This window comes from Scyliorhinus torazame, chromosome 4 (assembly GCF_047496885.1).
Source record: "Scyliorhinus torazame isolate Kashiwa2021f chromosome 4, sScyTor2.1, whole genome shotgun sequence".
NCBI classification, from domain to species: domain Eukaryota; kingdom Metazoa; phylum Chordata; class Chondrichthyes; order Carcharhiniformes; family Scyliorhinidae; genus Scyliorhinus; species Scyliorhinus torazame.
In genome coordinates, this window is record NC_092710.1 from 65,357,070 (window position 1) to 65,367,177 (window position 10,108).

A 10,108-nucleotide genomic window follows, 5' to 3' on the forward strand; every position below is an offset into this window, starting at 1 on the left:
GCCCGGGGGACTTGTCTATCCTCAAGTTTTTCAAAATGCCCAACACATCTTCCTTCCTAACAAGTATTTCCTCGAGCTTACCAATCTGTTTGACACTGTCCTCTCCAATAATATCGCCCCTCTCATTTGTAAATACAGAAGAAAAGTACTCGTTCAAGACCTTTCCTATCTCTTCAGACTCGATACACAATCTCCCGCTACTGTCCTTGATCGGACCTACCCTCGCTCTAGTCATTCTCATATTTCTCACATATGTGTAAAAGGCCTTGGGGTTTTCCTTGATCCTACCCGCCAAAGATTGTTCATGCCCTCTCTTAGCTCTCCTAATCCCTTTCTCCAGTTCCCTCCTGGCTATCTTGTATCCCTCCAATGCCCTGTCTGAACCTTGTTTCCTCAGCCTTACATAAGTCACCTTTTTCCTCTTAACAAGACATTCAACCTCTCTTGTCAACCATGGTTCCCTCGACCATCTCTTCCCTGCCTGACAGGGACATACATATCAAGGACACGCAGCACCTGTTCCTTGAACAAGTTCCACATTTCACTTGTGTCCTTCCCTGCCAGCCTATGTTCCCAACTTATGCACTTCAATTCTTGTCTGACAACATCGTATTTACCCTTCCCCCAATTGTAAACCTTGCCATGTTGCACGTACCTATCCCTCTCCATTACTAAAGTGAAAGTCACAGAATTGTGGTCACTATCTCCAAAATGCTCCCCCACTAACAAATCTATCACTTGCCCTGGTTCATTACCCAGTACTAAATCCAATATTGCCCCTCCTCTGGTCGGACAATCTACATACTGTGTTAGAAAAGCTTCCAGGACACACTGCACAAACACCACCCCATCCAAACGATTTGATCTAAAGAGTTTCCACTCAATATTTGGGAAGTTAAAGTCGCCCATGACTACTACCCTATGACTTCTGCACCTTTCCAAAATCTGTTTCCCAATCTCTTCCTCCACATCTCTGTTACCATTGGGGGGCCTATAGAAAACTCCTAACAAGGTGACTGCTCCTTTCCTATTTCTGACTTCAACCCATACTACCTCAATAGAGTGATACTCCTCGAACTGCCTTTCTGCAGCTGTTATACTATCTCTAATTAATAATGCCACCCCCCACCTCTTTTACCACCCTCCCTAATCTTATTGAAACATCTATAACCAGGGACCTCCAACAACCATTTTTGCCCCTCTTCTATCCAAGTTTCCGTGATGGCCACCACATCGTAGTCCCAAGTACCGATCCATGCCTTACGTTCACCCACCTTATTCCTGATGCTTCTTGCGTTGAAGTATACACACTTCTACCCATCTCCGTGCCTGCAAGTACTCTCCTTTGTCAGTGTTCCCTTCCCCACTGCCTCATTACATGCTTTGGCATCCTGAATATCTGCTGCCTTAGTTGCTGGACTACAAATCCGGTTCCCATTCCCCTACCAAATTAGTTTAAACCCTCCCGAAGAGTACTAGAAAGCCTCCCTCCCAGGATATTGGTGCCCCTCTGTTTCAGATGCAACCCGCCCTGCTTGTACAGGTCCCACCTTCCCCAGAATGCGCTCCAATGATCCAAATACCTGAAGCCCTCCCTCCTACACCATTCCTGCAGCCACGTGTTCAACTGCACTCTCTCCCTATTCCTAGCCTCGCTATCACGTGGCACCGGCAACAAACCAGAGATGACAACTCTGTCTGTCCTGGCTTTCAACTTCCAGCCTAACTCCCTAAAGTTGTTTATTACCTCCACACCCCTTTTCCTACCTATGTCGTTGGTACCAATGTGCACCACGACTTCTGGCTGCTCCCCCTCCCCTTAAGGATCCTGAAGACACGATCCGAGACATCCCTGGCCCTGGCACCCGGGAGGCAACATACCTTCCGGGAGTCTCACTCGCGACCACAGAATCTCCTATCTATTCCCCTAACCATTGAATCTCCTACAACTATTGCTTTTCTATTCTCCCCCTTCCCTTCTGAGCCCCAGAGCCAGACTCAGTGCCAGAGACCTGGCCGCTAGGGCCTTCCCCCCCAACAGCATCCAAAACGGTGTACTTGCTTTGAAGGGGAACGGCCACGAGGGATCCCTCTACTGTCTGCCTGTTTGTTTTTTCCCCCTGACTGTAACCCAGCTATTCTTGTCCTGTACCTTGGGTGTGGTTACCTCCCTGTAACTCTTCTCAATCAGCCCCTCTGCCTCCCGGATGATCCGAAGTTCATCCAGCTTCAGCTCCAGTTCCCTAACACGGTCTTTGAGGAGCTGAAGTTGGGTGCACTTCCCGCAGGTATAGTCAGTGGGGACACCAGTGGTATCCCTCACCACCCATATCCTACAGGAGGAGCATGTAACTGGCCTAGCCTCCATCCCCTCTTACCTTACAGAATATAGCTGCCGTGTGGACTAACTAGATCTCCGCCCTCCGACTCTGCTCCCAGTCAGCTACACTTCCTGTAAACTCCTGGCTCTCCTTGCACTCTTTGCGGAAATGTCAGAAACAATATGAAAGGAGCACCTTACTCCCTCCTCACCTAACTTCCTCGGTCACCAAACTCTCACTATCGCACTCAAAAGCACCAAATTCAGCACTCAGTGCAAACAAAGTCTGCACTGTAGGGGATCACTTTTATACTGTGAATCTAGCCTCTGAAAAACTGGCCTAATCCAATTAACTAATTAACAAGCTCCAGCTGCAAGTGCCTCCAAGTAGAAGCCTGTTTAAAGCTGATTGAAAATTCACCTTCTTCTAAACCAAACAGCAAATTTTAAGTTCATTAACTAAATAAAAGAAAGACTAAACTTGAGATAAAAATGAAGCCTTATACTCCCTCGGTCACCAGCTCTCACTATCGCACTCAAAATGCTCCAAATTCAGCACTCAGTGCTGAAGATCGCCCACTTCGTCCAGGAGTGACATTTGATCGATAATTTCACTGTAACAATGTTCTCTTTCCCCAGAAAGTGTGAAATGCCATGAGTGATAACGTGCCCTTAAATTAACACATTGCAGAGACATGCTACCGGCAGTCGTTCTCAAACAACCATTTTGAATTATTTTCGAAATTTTTTACTATTTATTGTCCTGCTTACTTTCATAAATTCATTCAATACACTGAATTAAAATAAGGAGTTCATGGAACTTGCAACAACAATCTCCTGTTTGCTGGATTAATGTATGTGTGTGTTCATTTTAAATGGTTTTATTGGTTATATAATTTTTTTACAGTGATATTCGTTATGGGTGACAAACAAAAATACAAATGAAGAAAGAAAATCGTGAATCTACAAAATGTGTATACAAATGGAAATATTGAGAGACAGACAACCCTTTATACAATCGCGCAAATTGTCCGCTATGCAGAAATGAAAGCGAGGGGGCGGGGGGGGGGGGGGGGGGGTTGAACCCGGAGAATTGGTTGTCACAACTATACTTCCGTATTTACGACCATGTCCTTCCCTGGTAATAGAACGTACGGATGGTTGGGGAGGGAAAGTGGGGAGGGGGCTTGTTTGATGTCAGCTGTGTGTGCTTCTGGTTTGCTGCTGTGACCGCTCCCATGTTTGACTTTGCCCATTGCACCCGTCTGGCACTTCTGTCCTGCTTGCCCTGTGTTCGCCTTGGTGATGCCCCCACCCCCTCCCCCACCCTTATTCATCTTCGCCCCCGGCCTTTCCTCTACCTCATACATCCATCTCCACATTGTCCGGTTCGGTCCTCCATGCCTTCCCTTTCCCCCTTGCTTCTTGGTTGCTGATCGCGAACAGGTATTGGAGCACACTGGTGAATAGCCTCCATGTGCTTTGGAAGCCTTGCTCGGATCCTCGAATGGCTTTTTTTTTCAATTTGAGAAACTCTGACAGGTCAGACAGCCAGTATGTGGCCTTGGGTGGCGCTGTTGATCGCAAGCCGAGCAGAGGTTTTCGGCGAACGATTAGGTATGCAAGGCTAGGGATCCTGTCCCTCTCCCCAGAAGGAGCTTGGCTACTCTGAAACCCCGAAGACCTTCACTAGCTGGCATGGCTCCCCGCTTACCTCCGCAACCTTCGACATCGCCTCCAACAAGACTGTCCGGGACCGGCAAGTCTTGGGCAAGACCATAACTACGCTCATCGGCGAGCGTAGTTAGAAATGTCTCCCTGGTACTGTTCCTATTGATCCTGCACAGATAGCAAGGACCCATTCATTACTGTTCTGCTCAGCTGCGCACGGTGCACCCACTTTTGCTGCGTGAGGCTCCGCACGGCGCCTGAAGAGGTAGAGGTCAGCCTGCACATTGGTTCAACCCAGGGTGCTGCCCCAATCTCTATGCCTAACTTTTCCACTTCTGCATCTTGCCACTGATGACCGTACCTCATCTTGTAGCCGTCCATACATGTCCGCGTAATTTCTGCGTCTTAGATTGCCCGCAGATAGGAGTCTGTCCAGTAGCAAGTGTCCTGGACGCTGGGGGAGAGTTGCGGTTTACTTTTGAATGACTTTCCTTATTTATATACATCGTCGATCATTCCCCTTCGGGACCTGGAGTTATCCATGAGGTATCACAGGGGCGCTACTCTACCGTCTATGTCTAAGTACCCTTGTCTGTACACCGTCGACCCATCTCCACCTCTTAAAGTTAGCATCTATCGTCGCGCGGGTGGGGGTGAGCACATAGTTCTTGCAGATGGGTGCTTTGGTGGGCATGGCCATCAGACCAAAGTGATATCTCAGGTGGTTCCACGTTCTCAGTCTGGGCATTACCATTGGGCTTCCTGAGTGCATGGTTGGGGTATTGGGAGGGGTGCCACGGCCAAAGCCCGGAGGGATGTCCCAGCGCAGATATTATCCACCATTTTGATCCACTCCGCTCCAGGCTACTTTAGCCGTGCCCGCACTCTTTCTGTGGTAGCTGCTCAGTGGTTGAACAGGGGTTTCGGGAGGGCCAGGCCTCCCATGTCCCCCCTCCTTTCTTGCACATTCTTTCTCATCCTTCGGTTCTTCCCCGCCCCCCAAAGAAACGCAATGAGTAGTTTATCTACATTTATGAAGATCGCCTTGGGGATGAAGATCGGGCAGGATCTGAACAGGAAGATGAATCTAGTCAGAACGTTCATATTGATCGACTGCATTCTCCCCACCAGTTAGAGCGGGAGCGAGTCCCACTTCTCTCCAGCTCGTTCATTAGACTCGACAGTTTCCACTTGAGGATCCGTGTCCCGTCGTGGGCTATTTGGATCCCCAGGTATCGAAATTTGGGTGGGCCAGCTTGACGGCAGCTTCCCCAGCTCTGCACGCCCCCTCCCTCTTCACTCCCCATGTCAACCGACCCCCTGCCCCCTCCACCGACTGGTTCACTGGGCAGGTTTCGCTCTTATACAGGTTAAGTTTTTTTATTTCGGCAATGGTGGAAAGTGGAAGAAGTTGGGTGATACAGCGGCGTAGTGATTAGCATTGCTTCATACGGCGCAGAGGTCCCGGGTTCGATCCCGGCCCTGGGTCAACTATGTGGAATTTGTACATTCTCCCCGTATCTGCGTGGGTTTTAACCCTGAACCAAAAGATGTGCAGGTTAGGTGGATTGGACACACTAAATTGCCTCTTAATTGGAAAAAAATAATTGGTGCTCTAAAATGATTATTTTTTAAATGAAGAAGACAGTGGCTCGATTGCCAGCGAAAATAGCAGCGGGGATAAGGTTCATTTCTGCCTCGTGCCTCAGTGCAGTCAGAAGTATTCAAAGCTGCTGGCCTATGTCCATACGCTCGCCATGGGAGCGCTGGACAGTAATTTCACCAACGAGGTGAACCCTGGCCTGAATACAAGCCGTTCCACCACCGCCTTTTGACTCCGTCGAAGGCCTTTTCTGGGTCCTTTGAGATGAGCACTTCTGGTGTCTCTTCCCTGGGTAGGGCAATAATCACGTTTAGTAGACGCCCGATGTTCGCTGTTACTTGCGTTCCCTTCAAAATTTCTGTCTTACCCTCTGGCACGCAACTGTCCAGTCACCTCGCCACGGCCTTCTCCAGAGCTTTGGCGTCAGTTTTTTGGAGTGAGATGGGTCTGTATGCCCTGCTCTCCATCGGCTCCTTGTTATTTTTCCGGATCAGTGATACCGAGGACTGTGCCGGCGTGGGTGGCAGAGCCCCTTCAGATAGCGAGTCGACGAACATCTCCCGCAGATGCGGGGCCAGTGTTATCACAAATTCTTTGTCGAAGTCCCTCAGTGCCCACCCCGACTGCATGAAGTTGGTAGTCTCCCTGACTTCCTCCAGTTCTAGTGGTGCTTCTCGTTCCTGCTTTCTTTTCGAGTGGTATGTCCAAGCGGTCGGCGCTGTGGTGTATCGCCGGGCCACCTTCACAATGGAATCGACCGTCAACCTTTCCTTCCTGTCCCTGAGTGCCCTATGAACAATTATTTCCCCCCTTACCACACCCCTTATCTCCCTCTCCTGTCCTTCCCCCCTCCCTTCGGCTCGACCTAATGTCGTCGCCCCCTTCTGCCAGGGGCACCCTCCCTTTCGGATGTTGCGGCACAGACCCCTCGCCCCTCCTCGTACATCCCAATACCATCTTGTTCACCAGCATTGTGCCCCCCCCCCCCCCCCCCCCGTGGGAGCGACTCCCTCACCCTTTCTATTGTCGAACTCCCCCTCCTCATCTTGGTGCCTTTTGCCTCCCTCTTCCTGGATGCGCATTTGTTGGTAAATGAAGCACCATTGTCATCGTCAATGCTCCATCTATGTACATTGCTGCTGCTGTTTTTCCAGACCATCCTTGCAGATGTGCTCTTCTTCTCCTCGCGGCGTTGTGGAATTGTGTTCCCTATTTTGGGATATCACCCAATATCTTGCTGGGTACAAATCTCCAACTGTACCTTGCTCCTAAACAGCGCTGCTTTGGCTCCATTAAACTTAGTCCCACGCTTTGCCATGTCAGCCCCAACCTCTTGATAAATACAAGCGTATGTCCTTCCCACTTGAAGGACCTCCTGCTGCCAAGTTCAAGATCCGTTCAATGCTCTGGAATCAGTAGAGTTTGGCGATAATGACCTTTGGGCCCTCCGGGGAACTTTTTCCTGTGACCAGCTTTCCCAACACCCGCGCCACATAGTCCATTGGGTTCCTAGCCTCCGTGCCCTCGGCAGCCCAAAAATCCCAAGGTTCTCGTGGTGAGAGCTGTTTTTCTGGTCGTCCACATTCTCTTTGAGCGCTCCCTGGGCCGCCACCAACCTCGCTACCTCTATTTGGAGTGCGGCGATCCGATGATCCGTTCCGTGGCAGCCTTCTCTAATTTTCCGCCATCGCCTCCTGTGTCTCCAGTGGAGGTTTGCTCAGTAACCGATTTTCGGTTCAAAGGTACCTATGTTGGTGTCTCTGCGAGGAGAGCCGCCTTTCATGGGACTGCTCAGCACATCCCAGCCACCGGAAGTCGGATGAATATATTAATCAGCACTTTGCGAGTGGATAAGAGGCTACAGCATGTTTAACAGTTGTTCTCGCAATCAGAGCGAGTCAATTAGACATATTATCTTGGAAACCTGTTTGCTAAACATTGGAAGGTGAAGGTGTTCAATGCAAAAGGGGGTTCCTTTATTCAAATACCTACCTGGTCTGAAGCAATTGGGATTCGGGAACAAGAGTGCGTGATTTAGAACGAACTGGTATTGGGCGCCACAGGGTGATTTTTTTTTTCCTAAAATGTCTCTCAGTTAGGCAGATTTATGCTGTTGATATAAATTATCCCCAAGCCCTCTTACTAATTACATCCAGTCAACGTGAGTGGGAAACGTAATTAGAAACAATGGATTAGCACTTTTGCCTCTCAGTGCCAGGGACGCAGGTTCACTTCCAGTCTTGGGTGTCATTATCGTGTTTGCGTATTCACCCCGTAGCTCCGTGGGTTTCCTCCGATTGCACTGTTTCCTCCCACAGTCCAGAAATGTACAGGTTAGTGGATTGACCATGTTAAATCGCCCCTTTATGGCCAATACATGATCGGTGTGTTGACGCTGTTCTGAGGAGACGGTGGAATCTTTGGCCAAGGTAGGGTGCCCTTTTAGAGTGTAATCGGGAACCGAATAGCCTCCTTCTGCAATGTCGGGATTCTATGATTTTAAAATGAAAATTGAAACCTCTGGTATGGATTTTCATTGCAAATTTATGTATGGATTCCAAACATTCAGTAGAACGCGTCAGACTATCCTGGAGCGGCTTGGTGTAAATGAGTCTCGAGATATTTAAGACATTGATGAGCCTTTCAACAACTGTTCACCTGGGGCAGATGCAAAGTTAATGTTACGGATGCAGAAATATGCAATCTTATTGATGGCGCTAATATTGGATCGGAGACTATTTCAGGACCTAGTGGAAGTAAGCTTGCAAACAGAATAGCGTACTCTCAGATATTTGCATGGGCAAGAGATGGGTGTGGCATTTGGTGAACAAGATCTATTTTGTGGTGCAACCACACTGGTGTAACTGATTTAGGATTTCTGACCTGGAGGATTAACCTTAATAATCTGCTTTTGACTAAGCCACCGAAAAGAGGGAAACGTATCTTCCCGGAGGGAACAGGGAGCAGCTCGCACTAAAGGGAGATTGCTCTTCAAGCACTAAAGTAGTTAAATAGCTTCCAGTTACGTCCTGATGGGAATTCTCCAGGTAAGCAGCTCACTAATCCGTTACTTTTTCATTGTGGATTTCTGGTTCTTAGAACCTCTCCAAATGAGCCCCTAGAAATTTACATATGTTTTCTTAAGGATGGTGATAGCCCGGATCTCTTAATCTTAATTGAATTAATCTGGATCAGGCCATTTTTCAAGCGATCTTTCATATGTACATAAGAACATAAGAACTAGGAACAGGAGTAGGCCATCTGGCCCCTCGAGCCTGCTCCGCCATTTAATGAGATCCTGGCTGATCTTTGTGGACTCAGCTCCACTCTCCGGCCCGTACACCATTACCCCGAATCCTTTTATTCTTTAGAAAGGCATCTATCTTTTTCTGAAAAACATTGAAAGAAGAAGCCTCAAATCATTCACTGGGCAAGGAATTAAAGAGATTCACAACTCGTTGGGTGAAGAAGTTTCCTCCTACACCCCGTCATAAATCTACCTCTCCTGATTTTGAAGCTATGTCCCCTAGTTCTGCTTTCCCCGACCAGTGGAAACAACCTGCCCGCATCTATCCTATCTATTTACTTCATAATTTTATATGTCTCAATAAGATCCCCCCGCATCCTTCTAAACTCCAATGAGTACAGTCCCAGTCTACTCAACCTCTCGTCATAATCTAATCCCCTCAACTCTGGGATCAACCTAGTGAATCTCCTCTGCACTCCCTCCAGTACCAATATGTGCATTCTCAGGTAAGGAGACCAAAACTGAACACAATACTCCAGATGCGGCCTCACCAACACCCTATACAATTGCAGCATAACCTCACTAGTCTTGAACTCCATCCCTCTAGCAATGAAAGACAAAACTCGATTAGCCTTCTTAATCACCTGTTGCGCCTGCACACCAACATTTTGCGACTCGTGCACCAGCACACCCAGGTCCCTCTGCACAGCAGCATGTTTTAACATCTTACCGTTTAAATAATAATCCATTCTGCTGTTATTCCTCCCAAAATGGATAGCCTCACACTTGGAAACATTGAATTCCATCTGCCAGACCCTAGCCCATTCACCTAACCTATCCAAATCCTTCTGCAGACTTCCGGTATCCTCTGCCCTTTTTCCTTTACCACTCATCTTAGTGTCGTCTGCAAACTTTGACACATTGCACTTGGTCCCCATCTCCAAATCGTCTATGTAAATTGTGAACAACTGCGGCCCCAACACTGATCCTTGAGGGACCCCACTAGTTACAGGTTGCCAACCAGAGAAACACCCATTGATCCCCACTCTCTGCTTGCTGTTAGTTAACCAATCCTCTACCCATGCTACCACTTTACCCTCAATGCCATGCATCTTTAGTTTATGCAGCAACCTTTTGTGTGGCACCTTGTCAAAAGCTTTCTGGAAATCCAGATATACCACATCCATTGGCTCCCCGTTATCTACTGCACTGGTAACGTCCTCAAAAAAATCTACCAAATTAGTCAGAAACTCACTATTAATGGTAG